We start from the raw sequence: 26,171 nt of genomic DNA on the forward strand, positions 1-26,171 counted from the left end.
ACCTCTGAACGTTTTTGCTCTATAGAGAAAGAAGTACAGTGGTCAGGTTCAGGCATACAGGTAACTAGGTTTAAACTTTGACAAGTTTTAAGTATTATTTCTGGCATATCTGTAAGTATAGCCCAGTATTTAAGAAGTTGGCCTCCATCATCCATTGGTGGCCTTTGGCTTCTAAGACAAATCTGGGCCTGATGTGAAGTCATTACAGTCAGGGACTGTCCCATAGTGAGCTTTGAGGCTCTTTTATGAGGGCTGTTCTAGGTTTCGCTAAAGCATCTATTTGCAATTGCACCTCAACAGAGGTGGCCTCCAGGATAAATATGACTGAGGGATGAAACCAATAAGAAGACCTTTGAGTGGTCCAGGCTTAACAATATCCTGACTACAGAGGATCACTGGCAAGTGAGAAAACTTGTCAAGAGATAAGGGGAGCCCCCATGCATCATTCAATCCACTCATAAAGAAAGTGGGGTCATCCATTGCCTCCACAAGTCCATAGTTAATCCTATGGAGTGTGGTATGCTGGCTTTTAGGCAATTTTATTATCCCAGCCACACATAAGGTGTTAGTTAAGTTATACAACTGTAGGGGAATCAATCCCATTTTCCAGTTGTTTAATCATGTGCCATGGGGTCTTGCTAATATCCCCACAAAATAAGATCGACTAAAGAAGCTATTGTGTAACTTCTCTTAAGTTTACCTCAAATTTGTTTAGCTTAGGTAAACATTTAAAGACAATCAAATCTAGAATTTAACATCCATAAAGGTGTGTTACTAAAACATAATTTTTCTCTCTAAAATAACCCTCATTTCCAGAGATAGCCAAATCAGGACTAATTCACTTGTGAAACAAGTCCAGTTTTAACAAACTTGGCCTAATTATTTACATAAGCTCAGCAAGAACAGTGAGTGTGATCAATAGATCTTTTAGAGTCTGCTTTGCTGGAACTTTTTATAAGGAATCTCTAGGTTGAACTTTTAGTAGCCTCTCCAGGCCAGAAGCCAAGCCCTGTACTTGCCATCAGGTGTGCCTTTGGGCGAATTCCTCTTCCTGAGACTGCACCTACCAAGGAGTGACATTCTTTACTCACCTGGTGAGGCTGCTGGGAACTCTGTAAGCAAGGTATGAGGCCAACAGTCCCAAGGTGCTTTGTGGCTCCAGGTTTCATAAAGTCAACCTTAGTTCCTTTAAACTGTCTGGTCATATCTGAGTCTTTTCAAATAGGACATCCCAGTCAAAGCCTTGGTAAAATAACCAGTTTCCAATGGTGTCCTGTTACAAGGAGAACAGATTCTTATTGAACTTATGCAAATGACTGATGGCCATGGAAGAAAGAATACTTACTGAGACCTTTTGGTTTCAGAGGGTTCAGATAGAGGGGAAAAGTTGAATGCTTTGAGCATTTTTACATCTCTATAAGTTACAGATAACTAAGAGGAAGTATCCCTAGTCTGGAAGAGCAAACATTAGAGAGAACCAGCAATGTTTAAAGTAAGACAAAACATTAAGAGACACAACACTATAGTCTTTTAGTTCATTTAGTCCCATGTTACTAATTCTGGTGAATGCACCTTTAGTTAGTTTTGGAAATTCTTACCCATTTCAGTTTTAGGACTTTCAAGTATATCAAATTATCTGTATTTGTCCTGAAAGTCCTTTATATGAATCTCCTTGAAGATAAAACTCATTTTACAAGAGAATTAAAACAATTATAAATGACAAAAACTCAGAGTGGATATGGTTAGAGCTAAAGAGACACGAGAGTTTACAATTTAGCTGCAAGGAAATCAGGTTACTTCTGTGACACATAACATTTCCATAATTACAATATCAAGTGATGATCTCTTACAACATTAAAACTTTAGGAAGTGCATAGAATCTCTAGAATAGTTATAGCATTTTCCCAAATGTAACCCAAGGTTTGTCGCTGGATCAGTAGTACTTCATGAGCAACTTCGCGTATCAAGGAAAAGCCGGAGTTAAAGAGATTTACAACTTAAATTTTGTCAACATTTGTTAAAATCTTATAAAGTTTTAAAGCACATGCCTAAATATAATTAGGGATGTTAAGCACCTGATAAAACAAAACAGAAACTGAACTTTCTGGGCAGGCAAAGAGAAAACCATTTACATTTTCTTAACAGCAGATCAATTAATCTAAGAAAACTTTGTCCTTTTGAACAGAGACAATTTCAGTCTTGTACCAATGTACCTTTAAAACCCATTCATTTCAATCTTAGTCCATCTTGACCATAGCTAAAATTCCTTTTCTGAAGATTTCCTTCACAAACCTTCTACAACTTTCCTCTGCATTCAGGTTTTTTTTTTTCCCAAGCCATTTCCTTCCAAACAACCATCTCATTTAGGACCCAATTACCTTTTATCTTTAATAAAATGCATTTCCCTTCTTTAAATCTTTCTTACAGGTCATCTACTTTCCTACAGAGTTTCCCTTATTTCCATCAGTCTTAGTTACACTAAGCAGAATTTGATACTCTTAGAAACCCCTTAATCTCTAGTGAAGACTAAGTATTAACCAATTGTGAACTGTTACAACAGAATTCTTCAGATGTCAAATTTATGAAACAGTTAAGTGCAAAACACGTTTACCAACAGATGTAAATACTCTTAGTTTCTTTGCAGTTAAGAAGTCAAAAGCACAAACCTACATCCAGTAATTAATGACCTAGCATTTTATCCTTTAAGACCTAGATGTCCACAACTTAATTCCAACTGTCACCCAAGCAAAACTTTAAAACTTTCAGGTTACCAAAGACTCTGAAAGCTACTTCAGCAACTACCCATTAAAACTTTGAGACAGACAAACATCAGTTTAGTCATCTCTTTGCTAACAAATTTTAATAAATAACACAAGCTTATTTGACCTTCAATAAACTTTGGTAGAATAAAAGCTTCACATTTACTGCTGTAACTTCAAAGACGCATCTTATCTTAATTAAACCAACAAACTTAACTTAGTTCCAATAGTGATTCATGTTCCACCTGGGCCCACTCCACTTTGAATGTTTACCTGAGACACAAGTGGGAAGATCTGGAGTGGGGTGCGTTAGGTCCAGGGGCTGCTCTTCTTGCTCCTTGACAGTGGAGAGAGAAGGAGCCGTGGTGCATGATCTAGAGGCTAGTCATGAAGGCTGCACGCACATTGGTACAGAAACACGATAAGGGGGAAACAGAGGAAACAAAGTGCTGCCAGGAGGCAGAGAAAAGATTCCCGGTTTTAGAGCTCATAAACCCATTTAAAACCCATTCATTTCAATCTTAGTCCATCTTGACCATAGCTAAAATTCCTTTTCTGAAGATTTCCCTTCACAAACCTTCTACAACTTTCCTGTTGGCTGGCAAGCGCCAAGCTTGCCCACCAGCAAGGGAGGAGGGGTTAAACAGTCCAAGTCAGGCCAGAGAACACAGGGAAACTTCCCCGAAACAAAGAGAGTTTCGGCAGCTGCTTGGAAATATTCCTTACGGTATCTGTCTCGAGTTAGACTAACCCCAGTTGGCTCCAGTTACAGCCATTAAGACGGGAAGTGAGGGAGGGAGAAGCCCCCACATCTATTAGGAGAAACAGAGAGACAGTCAAGAGTCCCCTTTTGCTAAAGATGCCCAACAACCTGGGTTTACTAACTGACTCATCTGGACAAACACATTCCGCAAAAGCCCCTTAGTCTGAGGTCCTGGTGCAGAGCAATGAAGGCCTAGGTATGAGCGGTGAAGGTATCCTAGGTCCATTTGCCCTGTTTCCTGCAGAGATCTAATGGATAGATCCCACTGAGGCCATGCAGTGTTACAGGAGCTCAGTGCTTTCCTAAATTTTGCAATCCAAATTATTTCCAGTGGGTTAAAAGGCACCCCAAGTTTGAGTCCTTGGGAACTGAAGAAGCCTACTGAGGCCATGCTTCCAGAAAAGTAATGAAGGTCCATTACCAAATCCCCCCCGACTCCTGGGTGGCGTCCCACGCAGGATATGTCAGAGGTTCCCCTGTTTCAAAAGCGACCAGAGGCGTCCCTCAAGATATCGCTATTGATCACCATCCTGCCTTAAAAGGCCCTGGAGGGGTGCCGGCGTCCCTCCACTTCCCCATCGCATCCTAGGCTACAGATTGGTGCCTGGTGAATGGACTAGGAAACTGTGCTATGCCATGACATTGTCTGTCCTGAAGACTGCATACTGTTTTGCCATATTAACCCATGGAAATACTAGAAAAGTTTGGCAAGGGGAAATTACCCAATTTCATAGCTATAAGTAGTCTGTAAAAGACATTGACAAGAAACAGTAAAGACTGAAATCCATCATGGTCTATGCGACATTCCAACACATGTGGTCCTTGCAGCCAACTTCCCTAGGAAACGGTCCCCGGTTGCGTTTTAATTCCATCGGGTACTGGTTTCGGCCGGCTCCCAGTGGAGGTCTCGAGGCCAGAAGTGGCTAGGCCAGGGATGTGGAGGAGATCACATTAGATCAATCAGGAGGAAACCTCACACGGGAGTCTTAAAATTGGCAGCCGTCCCGGTGACTTAGGTGGCTGTCCCGTGCCCAAGAGAGACAACTCTCTATAAGAACAGGAATAAAGAGAGGCCATCAAGTTTCTGGGTCTTATTGCCATTCCGGCCAGGGTACTAACTTACAGCCAAAAGGCAGACGCTCTCCTCCCCGTAGAGTAGCCACGGGCTAGAGGATTACAGCCTGAGCAATTGACGTGCAAGTGTTCCAATAAGACCATACTCCTTGAAAAGCCCTGAAATGAGAGTAAAGGAGAAGGAGACAAAGTACTCACCAATTTTGCACCGAAGCTCAGAGTCCAAATGTAAAGACTCACTAATCTCCTGGCTGGCTCACCAAAATGATGAATTCCCAGAACCTAGGTCGTGTTCGGTGGGGTGAGGTTCGGAGCCGACGGCTAAAGAAAGAATTCTTAAGACTTCTCTGGTGCAAAAAGGTGGTTTATTAGAGCACGGGGACAGGACCCGTGGGCAGGCAGAGATGCAGCTGCCCCCGGTTGTGAGGGATGGCAGGTTATGTACCCTGCAGTTGGGGGAAGGTGAGAGGAAGGGAGGTTTCAACGGAGTTTTCATATGCTAAAGAGGGCCTACAAGGTGCCAGGATGTCAGAGGCCTACCAGAGGCCTTGCTCTCGCCCCTGCGGCTTGATCAATGTTGTCTTTAGACCAGCTATTAACATTAAGATAGCTGGGAGACTTTTTGGTGGGATGTCACAATCCTGCTATCAATCGCCTTTGTTAGTGAGATTTAGGACATTTGTAAGCCAAGGGAGACTCCTGTCTAGCAGGATTGTGAGCTCTGCAAGTTAACTATTTGCTTATTGTTCATGGCAGTCAGGGCTGCCTGAGGGATACTACACATATGACAGAGGGGGAGCGGATGGAGAGGGGGGTGCAAGGCGCCAGCTTTTGTTTTGTCTTCAGCCAGCCCCGTGCTCCCTCATCAAACTGACTGAAATATTTGATTTTCCATCAAATTTTAACTGTTCTCTCTTAGCTTCTGAAAGAATGCAGATTTTATGGGTGTAGGGAATTATTTTGCTTTATTTATTTATTTATTCACAAACTCTTGACATATTTATTCACACTTATTATTCACAAACTCTTGACATATATATGTATTTTTTATATATGCATATGTACATATACATGTTTGTTGAATCATTATTCAAGGAATAAACAAACATATTATTGAATCATCAATTCAAGGAATAAAGACACATATTATTTAAAAAGTTGATTATGACAGCTCACATAATTATCCCATTTTTTACAGATAATGGAATTTCATCTTGGGTGAAGTGTATTTCCAACTTCAAAAGCCTGGTAAGTGGTGTTGACATTTCCCAATCCTACTGTCTATTGATTCTAGAGTCAAGGTCCTGGTGACTCTTCCATAAGAGAATTTTGGATACAGGCTATATATGCCTAAGGTAATCATATAGTAAACTTAAAGTAGGGAAATTATAATTATTGCATTACCAAAAAAGTGTACAGACATTCTTTGGAAACCTATAGAGGCACTGAACTGGACAATTCCCACCTGCTTAATGTGTTTGTGTTTGAGAACCATGCGAGAAACAGTTTTTGTGTGTGTGTGTGTGTGTGATGAAACAGGAGCTATTAAACTTGGGCAAGATTTTTCTGTCTCTAAAATAGGAATGTAATACTATTTTTGTGATATTTAAAACTAATGTATAAATTTTACTTAGAAAATATTGAATAGTAGTATACGCCTTGAAAATAATGGAACTGAAATAATAATCATAGTATTTCTGAAAACTGTATCAAGGGATATTTAAGGTGCATTTGTGATTTCTTGGGCACATTTCTTAGACGTATTGTCTTGAAACATATTGTCATAACTAGTTTTGACCAGATGCTATCAGATAAAGTACAATCATTCTGGTTTGATGAAGATATAGAGACCTGGTGATGGGTATTAAGGAGGGCATGAATTGCATAGGGCATTGGGTGTTCTACGTAAACAATGAATCTCAGAACACTATGTGAAAAACAAATTATGTACTACTGTATGGTGACTAGCGTAACATAATAAAGAATAATAATAAAAAAATATAGACTGAGCTTCAACTTTGAAATGGTCATATCATACATTAATGAAAACCAATATTTTCATATAGATAACTGGAAATTAAAGACATACTGGTAAACATTACAAATTATTGTTTCTCTCTTTGAACAACCTCAAAACTACTGCGAATATAAGTTGTTTTGGTTTAGTTGTTAAACATGTAGAGGCAGTATCTTGGTAATAATGGTACAGTTTTCTCCTTTTCATCAGAAGCCATATACATAAAGAATGATAAGAATGCATTAATAATGCGGGAGCTTATTAAATATTTAAAACCTACATTTAATATCAGATATTTGTAAAGCAAAACAAAGCAAAACAAAAACCACTTCACCTGTCCCTTGAAGAACACAAAGTTGTATACAGTTCAATCCTTGAGAAATTTATCAATAACAATAACAACAAAATAGGAAGGACATCTGCTTGATTTCTTTTCAGTGTGAAACAGTTTGTGAAACATGTCTTGAAAAACTGATGTAAAAAACAAGTCATGAGATTGGATAGGTTGTCTAAAAACTTCACACGCAAGATATTTAATAAGTTTATGACAAAGAATACTAACAAAATGGTGTTATAGGTAACATATCAATGTGAAAAAATCTGGACTAGAAGATTTTGAACAGAATTTAGAAGAATTTATTTTCAAATAAACCATAAGCAAGGTAGTTTTTCATGGTCTAATTATTGTTGTTGTTGTTATTACTATTATTGGAAATGAGAAAAAAAAGTTGTAAAAGAATAATAGAGGAGATCCAGGAAAATACATGTAACACAGGTAAGTTAAGATAAAAGTTGGTGAATTCAACCACTAGTGAATAAACCAGAGGAGGTAATGACATAAACAATAAAGATGCGGTGGCAATGATGCAGAATCACAGGAAGAAATTCTAAAAAAAGTTGTTGAACAAGCTGAAGATTAAAGTGAGAAAAACAGTCTGTAGTTTAACAGAAAAAAAGGCTAAATTACTGTTGGAAGATATTGTGCTATAATTTTGTTGTTGCTTTGTTTTCAGCTAGTAGAATCAAAGAAGTTTTGAAAAGTTGGAAAATTGAAAATGATAAAGAAAGAGCATTAGGGGTAAGTTCAAGAGGCACTCAGGAAATAATACTTGGCCCTTTCATTCTTTCTTTAAGAGTAGAGATAAATGAACCAGAAAAAAAATTTTGAAGTATAAAAATGTAACCAAAAATTAGGAGTAAAGTCAGTGTAGGTAAATGTATCAGCTTATGGGTTTATACTCCATTTGAGATATTAGAGTAAGTAAGGTTACAAATGATATCAATATTTTTTCATAGGAACAGAAGATAATTTTTCACTATTTTGCATAGAACATTAGTTCCAGAAAAAAATCATTTTACCCCATATTGTCCATACCCCCAAATAAAAAGGTAAGACTAAAAACAACAAAAATATTTTATTCTAATTATCCAGTGTTCAACAACATTATCTCCAAAATTTCATTCAAATGCAACTTTATTTATGTAATCTATGTCTATATTTATACATAACTGATCATGAGAAAAGTACATCCTCCAATGGAAGTGTATAGAAATATGGATTGAACTTGTATATGTTTATTGTAAGTTGTAATTTTCACTCATTACTATTGTTGAAATAAAATACTATAAAGGAAAAATAATAATACCCCATAGACTAAAGGAGGACCACTTAATTTTCTTTCAAAAATATTAGGGGCTTCTGGGGTTATGGACATTGGGGAGGGTATGTGCAATGGTGAGTGCTGTGAAGTGTGTAAACTTGGCGATTCACAGACCAGCACTCGTGGGGCTAATATTACATTATATGTTTATTAAAAAATTAAAAAAAAATTTTTTTAATTAGGGGTTTCAATATAGATTAGAATTAGGTAGGGGTCAAGACTAAACTATTTAAGAATGATATTTTCATAATTTGATTCTTCATGAGCTCTGGATTTCACTTCCTACTTTCCAGGTAAAAAGTGCATTACCCACAAATGTTAAATTCCACCATCATGATGGGATTTCTCCTCATGGGGTTTTCTGATGTGTGGGAATTATAGATTTTGCATGCCATAACCTTGTCTCGGATGTATGTCGTCACTCTGATGGGGAACATTATCACTGTTACTGTCACCAACCTTGACAGGAGTCTTCACACACCCATGTATTTCTTCCTCAGGAATCTGTCCATCTTGGATGCCTGCTACATTTCTGTAACAGTTCCTAACTCATGCATCAATTCCCTGCTTGACAGCAGTACCATTTCAAAGGCTGGGTGTGTAGCTCAGGACTTCCTATTGGTTTTCTTTGTGTATGTGGAGCTTCTGTTTCTGATTATCATGGTCCATGACTGCCATGTTGCAATCTGCAAACCACTTCACTACTCTATGATCATGAACCCTCAAATCTGCATCCAAAGGACTCTTAGGATCTCAATTTGGCATCCAAATGACAAATTGGGATCTCAATTTGATTTTGATTTGAATTTCCATGACGCCTAGTGATGTTGAACCTTTTTTTATGTCTTATAGCCATTTGTTCGTCTTCTTTGGAAAACTGTCTGTTCACATCTTCTGTCCATTTTTTGACATGATTATCTGTTTTAGGGGTATTGAATTTGAGGAGTTCTTTATAGATCTTGGATATTAGCCTTTTGTCTGTAGTGTTATTTGTGAATATCTTCTCCCATTCCGTGAGTTGCCTCTTTGTTTTGTTGGCTGTTGCTTTTCATGTGCAGAAGCTTCGATCTTGATGAAGTCCCCAAAGTTCATTTTTGCTTTTGTTTCCTTGCCTTTGGAGACACGTATTGAAAGAAGTTGCTGTGGCCGATGTAAAAGAAGTTACGGCCTATGTTCTCCACTAGGATTTTGATAGACTTCAGCCTGACATTGAGGTATTTCATCCATTTCAAGATTATCTTTGTGTATGGTTTAAGAGAAGAGAAGAGTTTCATTCTTCTAAATATAGTTGTTCAATTTTCCCAGCACCATTAATTGAAGAGATTGTCTTTTTCCCACTGTATATTTTTCCTGCTTTGTCAAAGATTATTTGAACATTGAGTAGAGGTCCATATCTGGGCTCTCTAATCTGTTCCACTGGTCTATGTGTCTGTTTTTATGCCCGTGCCATGTTGTCTTTGTGATCACAGCTTTGTAGTAAAGCTTGAAAGTTGGTAACGTGATGCCACCAGCTTGGTTTTTCATTTTCAACATTTCATTCACTATTCAGGGTCTCTTCTGGTTTCACACTAATTTTGGGATTGTATGTTCCAGCACTTTGAAAAATGCCAGTGGAATTCTGATTGGGATGACATTGAAATTATAGATTGTTTTGGGCAGTATAGACATTTTAACAAGGTTTATTCTTCTGATCCATTAGCATGGAATGCTTTTCCATCTTTTTGTGTCTTCTTCAAATTCTTTTATGAGTGTTCTGTAGTTCTTTGTATACAGATCTTTACCTCTTTGCTTAAGTTTATTCCAAGTTATCTTATAGATCTTGATACTATATTAAATGAAATCGATTCTCAAATTTATCTTTATATATTTTCTGTGTTATTGTATAAGTAAGTTACAGATTTCTGTGCATTTTGTATCCTGCCACATTACTGCATTCCTGTAGGAGATGTAGGAGTTTTGGTGTAGAGTCCTTTGGGATTTCCATATAAATTATCATGTCATCTGCGAGGAGAGAGAGTTTGACTTCTTCATTGCCAATTTGAATACCTTTTATTTATTTTTGTTGTCTGATTGCTGTTGCTAGGATTTCTATTACTGTTTTGAACAACAGTGGTAAGAGGGGGTACCTTTGTCATGTTCCTGATCTCAATGGGAATGCTGTCAGTTTTTCCTAACTGAGAATTCTATTTGCTGTGGGTTTTCATTGACAGATTTTATGAAGTTGTGTAATGTTCCCTCTATCCCTATTCTTGGAAGAGTTTTATTCATGAACTATTGCTGTATTTTGACAAAGGCTTTTTCTGCATTAATTGAGAGGACCAAGTCTTTCTTCTCTCTTCTTTTATTGATTTGTTCTATCACATTGATTTGTGAGTGTTGAACCACCCTTGCAACCCAGGGATAAACCCCAGCAGATCATGGTAGCTAATCTTTTTAATGTACTGGTGGATCCTATTAGCTAGGATTCTTTTGAGAATATTCGCATTCGTATTCATCAGGAATATTGGTCTGAAATTCTTCTTTTTGATGAGGCATTTGCCTGGTTTTGGGATAAAGGTAATGCTGGCATCATAGAAAGTGTCTGGAAGTTTTTCCTCAATTTCTATTTTTAAAACAGATTCAAGATAATAGGTAGTATTTGTTCTTTGACTGTTTGGTAGAATTCCCCAGGGAATCGGTTAGGTCCTAGGCTCTTGTTTTGTGGGAGGTTTTCCTTTTGTTTATTTATTTGTTCTTTTTTTTTAATTTTTTTCAAAGATTTTATTTATCTGTTTGACAGACAGAGACCACAAGTAGGCAGAGAGGCAGGCAGAGAGAAAGGAAGGGAGGTAGGCTCCCTGCTGAGCCCAGAGCCTGATGCAGGGCTCAATCCCAGGATCCTGAGGTCATGACCTAAGCTGAAGGCAGAGGATTTAACCCACTCAGCCACCCAGGCACCGCTTGTGGGGGGGTTTTGGTCACTGCTTCAATCTCATTACCAGATATTGGTCTATTCAGGTTTGTCAATTTCTTCCTGCTTCAATTTTGGAAGTTTATACGTTTCTTGGAATATATCCATTTCTTCTAGTTGTTTAACTTGTTGGCATATAGCTGCTGATAATAATTTCTGATGATTGTTTCTATTTCCTTAGTGTTAGTCATGATCTCTCCCCTTTCATTCATAATTTTATTAATTTGGGACCTCTCTCTTTTCTTTTAGATTAGTCTGGACAATGCTTTATTGATCTTCTTGATTCTTTTTAAATTTTTAAAAATTTTTTTAATAATTTCTTTTCAGTGTTCCAGAGTTCATTGCTTACGCACCATACCCAGTGCTCCATGCAATATGTGACCTCCATAATTCCTTCAAAAAAGCAGCTTCTGGTTTCGTTGATGTGTTCTATCATATATGGTTTTTAACACATTGATCTCTGCTGCAATCTTGATTATTTCCTTAATTTGTGTGGAGTGGGTTTAATTTGTTGTTGATTTTCCAGATCCTTCAGATCTTTCAGGTGTAAAGACAGTTGGTATACATGGGATTTTTAATTATTATTATTATTATTATTATTATTATTTTTAGTGAGACTTGGATGGCTATACATTTCCCCCTTAGGACTTGGGGCTTAAGACTGCCTTTGCTGTATCCCATAGGTTTTAGACCAATGCGTCTTCATTTTCATTGGTTTCCATGTATTTTTTAAATTCTCCTTTGATTTCTTGGTTTATCCAGCCATTCTTGAGAAGGATGTTCTTTAGTTTCCGAGTGTTTGAATTCCTTCCAAACTTTTTTCATGTGGTTGTGTTCCAGTTTCAAAGCATTGTTGTCTTAGAATATGCAGGGAATAATCTCCATCTTTTGGTATTGGTTGAGCCCTGATTTGTGCCCTAGTGGGTGGTCTATTCTGGAGAAAGTCCCATGCATGCTCAATAAGTGTATTCTGTCATTTTAGAGTAGCATGTTCTGTATATATCTATGAGGTCCATCCAGTCTAATGTGTCATTCAAAGCTCTTCTTTCTTTGCTGATTATCTGCTTAGATGATCAATCTATTGCTGAGACTAGTGTGTTAAGATCCCCTACAATTAGGGGACAAGATGCCTGGGAAGTAGGAGGAGGCACCTTTTCAACTAGTACCCCAAAGTGAGCTGATTATGATGAAGTTCCAGAACCTAGGTGAGGTTCAGTGGGCTGAGGTCCGGAGCTGATGACCAAGAAAGAATTCTTGAGACATCTTTGGTGCAAAATGTGGTTTATTAAAGCACGGGGACAGGACCCGTGGGCAGACATCAGACTCCACACACAGCACAGAGCCTCATATGGTGCTTGATTTCATGACACTGAGATCACAACATGAGCCAAACTCAGGAGTTGAACGTTTAACTGACTATGCCACTCAGGCACCACTATAATTTTGATTTTCTGAAATATAACTCCAGTCCTCCTTCATAGCCTCCAGGAATTTTTATATTTATAGATAATACATATAAAATAACAAAACCCTGCCTTTTTAGACACATCCCCTGGGGATCAGAAAACAAGTCAGATAAAGGAAACCTCATAAAGGAGGTAAACTAAGTGGGTCAAAATTGGGAAGTTCATGGACAGCTGAATAACTGCCCAGGCAATAGGAAAAAAAAATCCAGAGGAAGTTTTTCCCTATTAAGAGTGTCACCATCTTCTCAGGAATAATCATAATTACTTGCATCCTCAACCTGACAAATATCCAGGATGTATGTTAAAATCCACTAACTGGAAAAAACAAACAAACAAGCAAACAAACAAACAAACAAAAAAGGGCTGGTTCAAGATTTTGATCTGGAGAGAGGCTGAATTATGTTTTCACATGTTAATAAGCCATTTCTAACTATTCAGCAGGCTAATTGTCCTTGTTGCTTATTTTACTAAATTATTTGAATAAAATTGTTCATAATTTTAATGAATATATGTTTATTAGATATATTGAATGCAATTATTTTGAAAACATCAGATGTAGTATATTGAATATATACTCATTTAAAAATTTCATTTCTCTTTTTTTTGTGCTTTTAAATATTCATATCTATTATTTAATACCCAGGCTATTGTCCAGAACAGTCTATTGTCCAGAACATATTTGAATGATAGTAATCATCATCTTTTTTCCTGATTTTAATGGGGAGCCTGGTAGTAGATGTTTAATTTTGTTAACAAAAATATTTTGAGGGACGCCTGGGTGGTTCAGTGGGTTAAAGCCTCTGCCTTCAGCACAGGTCATGATCCCAGGGTCCTAGGACTGAGCCCTGCATCAGGCTCTCTGGTCAGCAGGAAGCCTGCTTCCCATCCTCTCTTTCTCTCTGCCTGCCTTTCTGCCTACTTGTGTTCTCCGTCCAATAACTAAAATCTTTAAAAAATATTTTGATAGTAGTAATAATTCATCATATAGGAGACACAAATATTCACAAGGAAGGAATGCAGAAATTTGTAAATATATATTTACCTTTCCATAGACAGTCTTAGCAAATATTTTGAACTTCAAATTCCTGATTAAAAAAAGTCCATACTCAAGTCACATCTAGGTACATTAGGTAACAAGTGTTCTCAGTTTTTTAAATGTATGTTGAAGCCCATCAGGATTTGACACCTTCGTTTTTTCATATATGGGTCCCTGCATTTATCATGTTTGGCTGGCAAATGGGCACACTGGGGAAGGTGTAAGGAGAGGGAAGAGACATCAGCCAACAGTCACCCTGGATTAACTTCAGTCTAAGTGTGGAATTACTTTTTCCTAATCTTGGAAAACTGGAACCAGTAACCACAAATTCGACAACATCTTGATGGCTCTAGCCATTCATTACATCCATGGTAAACTGAATATCTATTCTTCTCTGAATGTGCAGTCTCTTTATAAGTTTGATCTCATTTTTCTCTAGGCAAATGTGATTGTGTTGATAATGTTCCTGTGATAGTTTCAGAAATGCAGGAAATATGGTGGTTTTACCAAGCTTTCTATGTCCATTTTCTCCCATATAGTCTCCCTTATTATCCTCCTTTCCATTTGATAGGAGGCGTATCTGGTTTGTTGTAACAGGAACGGCAGGAGGGAAAAGGACCAAAGCTGTTTCTGTACCATGACCAGAACACCACTTGAAAGCTTTACACAAACCTTCCCATTTACCTGAACATTGCGCAAATTGCTCGCTTCTCAAGAAAATCCCTTTTTATGTTTTTTTTCCTTAATTCATTTTTCAAGTGTTTATTTAAATTCCAGTTAACACACAGTGTAATGTTGGTTTCAGGTTTAGAATTTAGTAATTAAATACTTAGACACAACACCCTGTCCTCATCATAATAAGTGCCTTTCTTAATTCCCATTACCTGTTTAATCCAATGTTTCCCTCATCTCCCCACTGGTGGTGATCAGTTTGTTCTCTAGAGTTAAAAGTCTATTTCCTGGTTTTCATCTGGTTTTTGTTTAATTTTGTTTTGTTTCCTAAATCCACATGAGTGAAATCCTTAGGTATTTGTTTTTCTCTGATTTATTTCATGTAACATAAGTAACTCTATCTTCATCCATGATGTTGTAAGTGACAAGATTCCATTCTTTTTTTCTGAGCCATATTCCACTGTGTGTACACACACACACATCACAACTTTATCCATTCATCAACTGACAACACCTTGTCTGTTGTAGATAATATTGCTATAAACATGGGGTGAATGATGTATTTTTGTATTCTTTTGATAATTAGCTAGTAGTGCAATTAGCTAATAATGCAATAACAATCATATTTTACTTCTATTTTTTAACTTTCTGAGGACCCTCCATAGTGTTTTCCAGACTGGCCACACCAGTTCGCATTCTCACCAAAAATGTAAGAAGGTTTCCCTTTGTCAACACCCATTCCAACACTGGTTGTTACTTTTAACCATTCTGACAGGTGTGAGGTGATATCTCATTGCAGTTTTTTTTTTTCTTTTTAAGATTTATTTATTTGCTTATTTATTTGAGAGAGAGAGAGAGAGGGAGAGAGAGTGCAAGTGGTGGGGTGGAGTAATGAGAGAGGGAGAGAGAGTCCCAAGCAGATGCCAGGCTGAGTATAGAGCCCAACCCAAGGCTTGATCTCACAACCCCAAGACCATGACCTGAGCTGAAACCAAGAGTCAGACACTTAACCAATTCTGCCACCCAGGTGCCCAGGTGTCCCATGCATTGTAGTTTTGCTTTGTATTTCCCTGATCAGTGATATTGAGCATCTTCTCATATGTCTTCTGGCCATTTCAATGTCTTCTTTAGATAAATGTCTTTTTTCTGACATTGTTTTATTTAAAATGTGTGTATGTATGTATGTACCTATGTATGTATGTATTTAGACCAAGTTACTGGAGGGAGCAGCAGAGGGAGAGAAAATATCAAGCAGACCTCTGTTCTGAGTATGAGGTTTGATCCCACAACTTTGAGATCATGACCTTAATCAAAACCAAGAGTCAGACACTCAACCAACTAAGTCACCTAGGAACCACTACCAATTTTTAATTGGATTTGATTTTTGGATATTGAGCTTTAAAAATTCTTTATATATTTTGGATACTAAACTTTTACCAAATATGTCATTTTTTTAAAGATTTTATTTATTTATTTGACAGAGAGAAATCACAAGTAGACGGAGAGGCAGACAGAGAAAGAGAGAGAGAGAGGGAAGCAGGCTCCCTGCTGAGCAGAGAGCCCGATGTGGGACTCGATCCTAGGACCCTGAGATCATGACCTGAGCCGAAGGCAGCGGCTTAACCCACTGAGCCACCCAGGCGCCCCCAAATATGTCATTTTTAATTGAGTTATTTGTTGTTTGGATGTTGAACTTGGTAAATTCTTTATATATTTCAGATACTAACATTTTATCAAATATGTCACTTGCAAATATCTTTTCTCATTTTTTAGGTTGCCTTTTAGGTGTGTTGACTGTTGCCTTTGTTGTGCAGAAGCTTTTAATTTTTATGAAGTACCAATAGTTTACTTTTTTATTTGGTGTCCCTTTCATCAGAAGATACAGCTAGAAGTAAATTGTTATGGACAATATCAAAGAGGTTACAAACTGTGATCTCCTCTTTTTAAAGATTTTTTTTTCTCATATTTAAACATTTAATCCCTTTTCTGCCCGTGGACGCCGCCGAGTAAGCATCGTTAAAGTCTCCCCTCCCACCGCCATCATGTCTAAGTCAGAGTCTCCCAAAGAGCCTGAACAGCTGTGGAAGCTCTTCATCGGAGGTCTGAGCTTTGAAACAACCGATGAGAGTCTGAGGAGCCATTTTGAGCAATGGGGAACACTTACAGACTGTGTGGTAATGAGAGATCCGAACACCAAGCGCTCCAGAGGCTTTGGGTTTGTCGCATATGCCACTGTGGAGGAGGTGGATGCAGCCATGAATGCAAGGCCACACAAGGTGGATGGAAGAGTTGTGGAACCAAAGAGGGCTGTCTCAAGAGAAGATTCTCAAAGACCTGGTGCCCACTTAACTGTGAAAAAGATTTTTGTTGGTGGCATTAAAGAAGACACTGAACATCATCTAAGAGATTATTTCGAACAGTATGGGAAAATCGAAGTGATTGAGATCATGACTGACCAAGGCAGTGGCAAAAAGAGGGGTTTTGCTTTTGTAACATTTGATGACCATGATTCTGTAGACAAGATTGTCATTCAAAAATACCATACTGTGAATGGCCCCAACTGTGAAGTAAGGAAAGCGCTCTCTAAGCAAGAGATGGTTAGTGCTTCATCCAGCCAAAGAGGTCGAAGTGGTTCTGGAAACTTTGGTGGTGGTCGTGGAGGTGGTTTTGGTGGGAATGACAACTTTGGTCACAGAGGAAACTTCAGTGGTCGAGGTGGCTTTGGTGGCAGTCGAGGTGGTGGTGGATATGGTGGCAGTGGGGATGGCTATATTGGATTTGGTAATGATGGAAGCAACTTTGGAGGTGGTGGAAGCTATAATGATTTTGGCAATTATAACATCAATCCTCAAATTTTGGACCCATGAAAGGAGGCAGTTTTGGAGGCAGAAGCTCTGGCCCTTATGGTGGTGGAGGCCAATACTTCGCCAAACCACGAAACCAAGGTGGTTATGGTGGTTCCAGCAGCAGCAGCAGCTATGGCAGTGGCAGAAGGTTTTAATTACTGCCAGGAAACAAAGCTTAGCAGGAGAGGAGAGCCAGAGAAGTGACAGGGAAGCTACAGGTTACAACAGATTTGTTAACTCAGCCAAGCACAGTGATGACAGGGCCTAGCTGCTACAAAGAAGACATATTTTAGACAATACTCATGTGTATGGGCAAAACAACTCGAGGACTGTATTTGTGACTAATTGTATAACAGGTTATTTTCGTTTCTGTTCTGTGGAAAGTGTAAAGCATTCCAACAAAGGGTTTTAATGTAGATGTTTTTTTTGCACCCATGCTATTGATTGCTAAATGTAATAGTCTGATCATGACGCTGAATAAATGTGTCTTTTTAAAAAAAACATTTAATCCATTTTGAATTTATTTTTGTGTATGGAAGAGTGATGCAGTTTCATTATTTTATAAGTTGTTGCTATGTTTCCCCAACACTGTTTCCTAAGACATTTTCCCTTTGGATATTCTTTCCCTCTTTGTCAAATATTAACTGACCATACAGTCATGGGTTTATTTCTGGATTTTCTGTTCTGTTCCATTGACCAATGTGTCTATGTTTTTGTGCCATTACCATACTGTCTTGATCACTATAGCTTTGCATTAGGAGTTTAAGACTGGGATTGTGATGCCTTTACCTTTGTTTATATTTTTCACAGTTGCTTTGTCTATTTGGGGACTATTCTGGTTTCATACAAATTTTGCAATTATTTGTTCTAGCATGCTGGAAAATGTTATTGATATTTTGATAAGGATTGCATTAAATATATAGATTGCTTTGGGTAATATAGACATTTTCACAATATTTGTTCTTCCAATCCATGAATATGGGATTTTTTTCTTTATTTATTTGTGTTATCTTTGATTTCTTACATCACTATTTCATAATTCTCAGAATAGAAGTCTTTTACCTCTTTGGTTAGGTTTATTCCTAGGTATCCTATGGTTTTTGGTAAAATTGTAAGTAGATTGATCCCTTGATTTCTCTTTCTGCTGCTACATTATCAGTATATAACAATGCAACAGATTCCCATACTTTTATTTTTTATTCTTTGACTTTACTCAGTTTGGGTATCAGGTCTGTCAATTTCTTGGTGAAGATTTTCAGGTTTTCTATATAGAGTATTATACCGTCTACAGCTAATGAAAGTTTTATTTCGCCATTGCCTATCTGGATGTCTTTTATGTCTTTTTTATTTTTTAAAAATATTTTATTTATCTGACAGAGGGAGAGGGAGAGCAAAAGCACTGCGAGCAGTGGACAGAGGGAAAAATGAAGCTGATGGGCTTCCCGGATGGGCTCTATCCCAGGATGCTGGAATCATAACCTGACCTTAGCTGAAGACAGATTTTTTTTGCATCATTACTTTATGATGCAGTGTTTCAAGATGTACTGTTTATGTACAACACCCTTTGCTCTATGTAATATGTGCCCTTATTAATATCCACCACCAGGCTCACCCATCCCCCCATTCCCTCCCATCTAAAACCCTTAGTTTATTTCTCAGAGTCCACAGTCTCTCATCATTCATCTCCCTTCCAGTTTCCCCTGAATCAATTTTCCTTTCTTTCTCCTAAGGTCCTCCATGTTATTCCTTATGTTCCTCAAGTAAGTGAAACCATATGGTAATTTACTTTCTCTGTTTGACTTATTTATCTCAGAATAATCTCCAGGCCTGTCTATGTTGATATAAAAGTTGGGTTTTCATCCTTTCTCAAGGAGATGTAATATTCCACTCTATATATCTTCTTTATCCATTCGTCTGTTGAAGGGCATCTTGGCTCTTTTCACAGTTTGGCAGTTGTGGATACTGTTGCTATGAACATTGGGATGCATATGACCCTTCATTTCACTACATCTGTATCTTTGTGATAAATACCCAGTAGTGCAATTGTCAGGTCGTAGGGTAACTCTATTTTTAATTTTTTTGAGGAATCCCCACACTGTTTTCTAAAGTGGCTGCACCAACTTGCATTCCCACCAAAAGTGTAGGAGGGTTCCACATTCTCCACATCCTCCCTAACATTTGTTGTTTCCTGTATTGTTGATCTTTGTCATTCTAACTGGTGTAAGGTGGTATCTCAATGAGGTTTTGATTTTACTTTCCCTGATGGTGAATGATATTGTACATTTTATTCATGTGTCTGTTAGCAATTTGTATGTCTTCATTGGAGAAGTGTCTGTTCATGTCTTCTGTCCATTTTTTAAACATGATTATCTGTTTTTTGGGTGTTGAATTTGATGATTTTTTAAATATTTTATTTATTTATTTGACATACAGAGATCACAAGTAGGCAGAGAGGCAGGTAGAGAGAGAGAGGAGGAAGCAGGCTCCCCGCTGAGCAGAAAGCCTGATGCAGGGCTCTTTCCCAGGACCCTGGGATCACTACCTGAACCAAAGTCAGAGGCTTAACCCACTGAGCCACCTAGGCACCCCTAGAAGTTTTTTTGTAGATCTTAGATATTAGTCCTTTGTCTGTAATGTCATTTGAGAATATCATCCCATTCCATGCGTTAACTCCTGGATTTGTTGATTGTTTCCATTGCTGTGCAGAAGCTTTGATCTTGATGAAGTCCCAAAAGTTTAATTTCACCTTTCTTTACTTTGCCTTTGGAGATGTGTCTTGAAAGAAGTTGCTGTGGCTGGGGCATCTGGGTGGCTCAGTGGGTTAAGCCACTGCCTTTGGCTCAGGTCAGGATCTCAGGGTCCTGGGATCGAGTCTTGCATCTGGCTCTCTGCTCAGTGGAGAGCCTGCTTCCCTCTCCCTCTCTCTCTGCCTGCCTCTCTGCCTACTTGTGATCTTTCTATGTCAAATAAATAAATAAAATCTTTAAAAAGAAAGTTGCTGTGGCTGATGTGAAAAAGGTTACTGCCTATGCTGTCCTCTAAGATTTTGAGGGATTCCTGTCTCACATTGAGGTCTTTCATCCATTGTTGAATTTAACTTTGTGTATGGTGTAAGATAATGGTCGAGTTTCATTCTCATAAAGAGCTGTCCAATTTCCCAGCACCGTTTATTGAAGAGACAGTCTTTTTTCCACTGTATATTTTTTCCTGCTTTGCTGAAGATCATTTGACCACAGAGTTAAGTGTCCATGTCTAGGCTCTCTACTGTGTTCCATTGATTTATGTGTCTGTTTTTTTGACCCAGTACCATGCTGTCTTGGTGATCAAAGCTTTGTAGTAAAGCCTGAAATCAGGCAACATGATGTTTTGTTTTAATTTTCAACACTTCCTCAGCTTTGTTTTAATTTTCAACACCTCCTTAGCAATTCAGGGTCTTTTTCTGGTTACCTACAAATTTTAAGATGATTTGTTCCAACACTTTGATAGGTGCCAGTAGAATTTTGATTGGGATAGCATTGAAAATATAGAATTATATGAGCAACATAGACATTTCAACAATGATTATTTTTCCTATCCATAAGCATGAAATGTTTTTCCATCTTTTTGTGTCTTCTTCAGTTTCTTTCACAAGTGTTCTGTAGCTCATTGAGTATAGATTGTTTACCTCTTTGGTTAGGTTTATTCCCAGGTATCTTATGGTTCTTGGTGCTATTGTAAATGGAATCAATTCTCTAATTTCCCTTTCTATATTTTCATTAGTGTATAAGAAAGCAACTGATTTCCCATGCATTGATTTTGTATCCTGCCACATTACTGAATTGTTGTATGAGTTCTAGTAATTTGAGGGTGGAGTCTTTTGGGTTTTCCATATAAACGATCATGTCATCTGTAAGGACAGAGAGTTTCACTTCTTCTCTGTCAATTTGAATACCTTTTATTTCTTTTTCTTGTCTGATTGCTGTTCCTAGGACTTCTGTTATTGTTGAACAACAGTGGCAAGAGTGAATATCCTTGTCATGTTCCTGATTTCAATGGGAAGGCTTTTAGCTTTTCCAAAGTAAGAATGATATTCACTGTGGTTTTTTCATAGATAGATTTTATGAAGTTGAGGAATGTTCCCTCCATCCATATACCTTGAAGAGTTCTAATCATAAAAGAATGCTGTATCATGTCAAATGCTTTTTCTCCCTCAACTGAGAGGACCATGTGTTTCTTCTCTATTATTGATGTGTTCCATCACACTGATTGTTTTGAGAATGTTGAACCACCTTACATCCCAGGGATAAATCCCACCTGGTCATGGTGGATAATATTTTTAATGTACTGATGAATCCTATTAGCTAAGATCTTGTTGAGAATCTTGGCATCCATATTCATCATGGATATTGGTCCAAAATTCTTCTTTCTGATGGGGTCTTTGCCTGGTTTGGAGATGAAGGGAATGTTGGAATCATAGAAAGAGTCTGGAAGTTTTCCTTATGCTTCTATTTTTGCAACAATTTTGGGAGAATAGGCATTATTTCTTTTTTGAGTTGAGAGATGAATGAATGGATGTAGCTGGATGTATTAAACGTGGTGCAGTCAAGGTGCACCCTGGAACACTTCTGAGCAATCAGGATTCCCCACACAACCGAGAGAAAAAAGAAAAGAAGAAAAAGAAAGAGAGAGAGAGAGAGACAGGAAAGAAAGGGAAGATAGAAGAAAAGGTTCAGTCCAAATGGGCTCCAAGGTAAGATTTATGAAGTATACTAACAAAAACAGACAAACAAAAAGACTGATAAATGTATAGGACAAGAGAAAAAAATATATATATGCAAATAAAGGAAGCACCTCGTCAAAAAGAACCCCAAGTGTAAGATTTATATATTATCAGGACAAACACAAAAACACAGAAACACTGTCAGAAGAAAAAGATGGGAGAGTGGTTATACATTATCAGTGTGCATGTGGAAGATGGTTTTGATTCTTCCTGGATGTATCTTGATATCTTTGTTAAAGGACTCAACTTTCCTAAGATAAAGGGGGATTAAAAATTGGTTTACCTATAGGGGTAGTATTAATTGGGGAATGGGAATTACTTTGAAGTTTAACTCTGTATGAATATTAGAATATAAAAATAATAAAAGGAATAAAGTAGACTAAACTAAACTAATATTTAAAAAAGAAATTTAAAAAAGAGAAATGCAAAAGGAAAACACAGGTGTATGTATCAAACAGTTCAGGTTAGAAGGTTATTATGGAATTTGATGTACTGGACATCTCACTATGATGGTAAATATGTTAAAAAATAATCCATATAAAAAAATGAACCAGAATAGTGGGAACGAATTAAAAATAAATGTTGTCCTATGAAGTAGTGATGGTTGCTCTCTTGTAGTCTTTTTTTTTTTTTCTTCTTTCCTGTTTGGTTTTCTTGGGGAGGGGCCTGCCACGTGGTTTTTCAGTTAATGATGTTCCCTGAGTTAAGTCCTCCCACCCCCCCCAAGGGGGTGGGCTCTGAGGAAACCGATTTTTTCGGGCTTTTGTTCTCTGGAGGTTTTTATATTTGTTCACTTTTTTTTTCTCTCTCTCGCCTTGACTGCTTTTGATGGTTTTTGTAGGTTTCGAGGAAAGCAAACTGCACCCTGAGCTGTCTCTCAGAGAAAAGCCTCTGTCTGCACTCCTGAGGGTGCTCCAGAGCCCATCTAAATTCCCCCCCACCCCTTAGCCACTGGCAGAGCAGGTTCTGAGTCGTGGTCCCTGGGGATGCAGGGTCTTCTGCTTGTACCCAAAACCATTGTAGCGGTGGCTCTCTTGGCAGCTCCAGACCACCAGAGAGGTTACAAGCTGTGATTGCACACTGAGATTTTCCCGCTGGCGTGGGCTTGGACTACCTGGTCTTTCTGGGTCTAAGAGCGCCGAGCTTGGGCGCACCTCTCTCAGGTGAGGCTGTGGGCTGCGTGCGCGCATCCCAGGGTCTGAGAGCAAGGCGCGGGTCCGAGACCACGAGGCTGGGGCTTTGTGCACCTCTCTCAGGGGAGAGTTTGGGGGTGCACGTGCATCTCAGGCTCTGAAAAAATGGCGCTGGTCTAAGAGAGCTGGGTGGGTCTTCGCGCACCTCTTTCCAGGGAGGGTGAGGGGCACACATGTCTGAGGCTCTGTAGCATGTTCTGCCATATGACAAGGTTCCCAGCCCCTCATAGGAGCTGCACCCCATGCAATCTCAGGCACGCTGGCAGCTCAGGGACCAAGACCTGGTTTCTCTGCTGCATTCTCTCTGGCTCAGCACCAGGGGAGGCTGTCCTGGGTCCAGGGACTTAATCCCCTGTCCCTAGCTGCCCCAATTCCCACAATCCCCCCCCACCCCGTGATCCTTTGCTCTTTTTGAGTGCTTTCAACCAGACTCCAAGTTAATGCTGGTCCCCAGATGCAGGGTACTCTCGTATTAGGGGTATTATTTTCCAATGGGTCGCCTCTTGTGGCTTTCTACCCCTTTTCTTTATCTTCCAATATCAGTCCGCCATTCCCACTCCGCTTTACCTGCCCACTGGCGTCTTCTGCCCCTGTAGAGATCCAGACGTGTATAATTCTTTTTTTTTAAAGATTTTATTCATTTATTTGACAGACAGAGGTCACAAATAGGCAGAGAGGCAGGCAGAGAGAGAGGAGGAAGCAGGTTCCCTGCCAAGCAGAGAGCCTGATGCGGGGCTCGATCCCAGGACCCTGGAATCATGACCTGAGCTGAAGGCAAAGGCTTTAACACACTGAGCCACCCAGGCGCTCCCAGACATGTATAATTCTGATCTCAGGCTGATTTCATGGGTGATCAGAGTTCTTTGGTAGATAATCAGCTCACTTTAGGGTACAGGTTAAAAAGGCACCTCCTCCTACTTCCCCGCCATCATGTCTCCCCCTGATACATATCCTTTTGGTTTGATCATTTGGTTGTTTTGATGCCAAGACTTAGTACCTGCTTCTTTTTCCCCCCAAAATCTACAATGATGTGTATAATATTGGAGATGTAGTTCAGGTCCATGAGGCAGCTAAGTAGAAAATACATGGGTTTGTGGAGATGGTGTCCAGAGGAATGAGGATGATCATGGACAGGTTAGCAAAGAGGGCCATTATGAAAATGAGAAAACTGAAATTGAAGAAAAACAGGCAAATTCTTGATGGTAAGAGTAATCCCCAAAAGAAGAAATCTGTTGATTTTCCATGGGATGTTAATTTAATTTTCCCTAAAGAGAGACACATATTAAGTACAGAAAAATAATCTCTTATTAATTCATTATTTTAGTTCCATATGATTTATTCAAGACACATTGCAGCTCTAAAAATACAGATTTTTTTTTAGATTTTATTTATTTATTAGACAGAGAGAGAAATCACAAGCAGGCAGAGAGGCAGGCAGAGAGAGAGAATGGGGGAAGCAGGATCCCCGCTGAGCAGAGAGCCCGACGCGGGACTCGATCCCAGGACTCCGAGATCATGACCTGAGCCGGAGGCAGCGTCTTAAACCAATGAGCCACCCAGGCACCCTACAGATATATTTTTTTAAAGTCATAATTAAAAACATGATGACACATACACATCCCTCTCCAAAATATTTTGTGGAAATTTGTAATTGGTATGGTTAATATATTTCTGTGACTTTATTAAGATACATATATTTTATTTTCCTGTGTAAATTTAGTTATTACCAACAGCAGGTTTTGTACTTGTGTAGTATGCATTATAACTCAATGTAAATGCATAAGTTACAGATCCATTCTTGAAAATATTTTATGCCCCTTAGGTAATTTTTTTTCTTTTATAATTAAGCCCTAATATTTCTGCAACTATAGTGTTTGTAAGGTCAAGCTGTAGATATATATACTTTTTGTTTGTTCATTTGTTTTGTTTTGATGCCAGGACTTCATATCTGCTTCTTTTCCCTCAAGAGATCTACAATGAATAGTTATTGACAACTAAAATTTAAGTGAAGCAGATTTCTCCTTTCTTGCTCAATATTCAAATGCTTGAAAGTGACTCCTTTCCTCATAACTTTCTCTAAAATTTTATTGCAGCTCCCTGACTCTGCTCAAGTTCTCTGAACATATCTGTATTGTTCTGAATCTCCCTCATAGCTAATGATGATTAACATTTTTTTCATCAGTCTGTTAGCCATTTGTATGTCTTCTTTGGAGTGGTAACTGTTCGTGTCTTCTGCTCATTTTTTTGACATGATTATCTGTTTCGTGTGTGTTGAGTTTGAGGACTTCTTTATAGATCTTGGATATCAGCCCTTCGTCTGCAGTGTCATTTGTGAATATCTTCTCTCATTCTCTGGGTTGGCTCTTTCTTTTATTGACTGTTTCCTTCCCTTTGCAGAAGTTTTGATCTTGATGAAGTCCTAAAAGTTCATTTTTGCCTTTGTTTCCTTACCTTTGGAGACATATTTTGAAAGAAGTTGCTGTGGCTGATGTTGAAGACATTACTGCCTATGTTCTCCTCCAGGATTTTGATGGATTCCTGTCTCACACTGAGGTTTTTCATCCATTTTTGAGTTTATCTTTGTGTATGGTGAAAGAGAATGGCTGAGTTTCACTCTTCTGAACATGGTGGCCCAATTTTCCAAGCACCATTTATTGAGGAGGCTGTCTTTTTTCCACTGGATTTTTTTTCCTACCCTGTCAAAGATTAGTTGACCATAGAGTAAAGGGTCCATATTTAGGGCCTCTACATTCCTCAATTGGTCTATGCTTCTGTCTGCATTCCAGTACCATACTGTCTTAATGATCACAATCTGTGATACCTTGGAATAAACCTAACGAAAGAGGTAAAGGATCTATACTTGAGGAACTATGTAACAATCATGAAAAAAATTAAAGAAGACAAAAAAAGATGGAAAAACATTCCATGCTCTTGGATAAGAAGAATAAACGTTGATAAAATGTCGATGCTACCCA

The 26,171-nt window shown here is 38.4% G+C and overlaps 1 pseudogene; it reads left to right on the forward strand.

The window, feature by feature from the left end:
• Positions 1 to 16,385: 16,385 nt before the first annotated feature.
• On the forward strand, positions 16,386 to 17,478 carry LOC122915686 (annotated as a pseudogene).
• The last annotated feature ends 8,693 nt before the right edge of the window (positions 17,479 to 26,171 follow it).

This window comes from Neovison vison, chromosome 8, assembly GCF_020171115.1.
Source record: "Neovison vison isolate M4711 chromosome 8, ASM_NN_V1, whole genome shotgun sequence".
Classification (NCBI taxonomy): Eukaryota; Metazoa; Chordata; class Mammalia; order Carnivora; family Mustelidae; genus Neogale; species Neogale vison.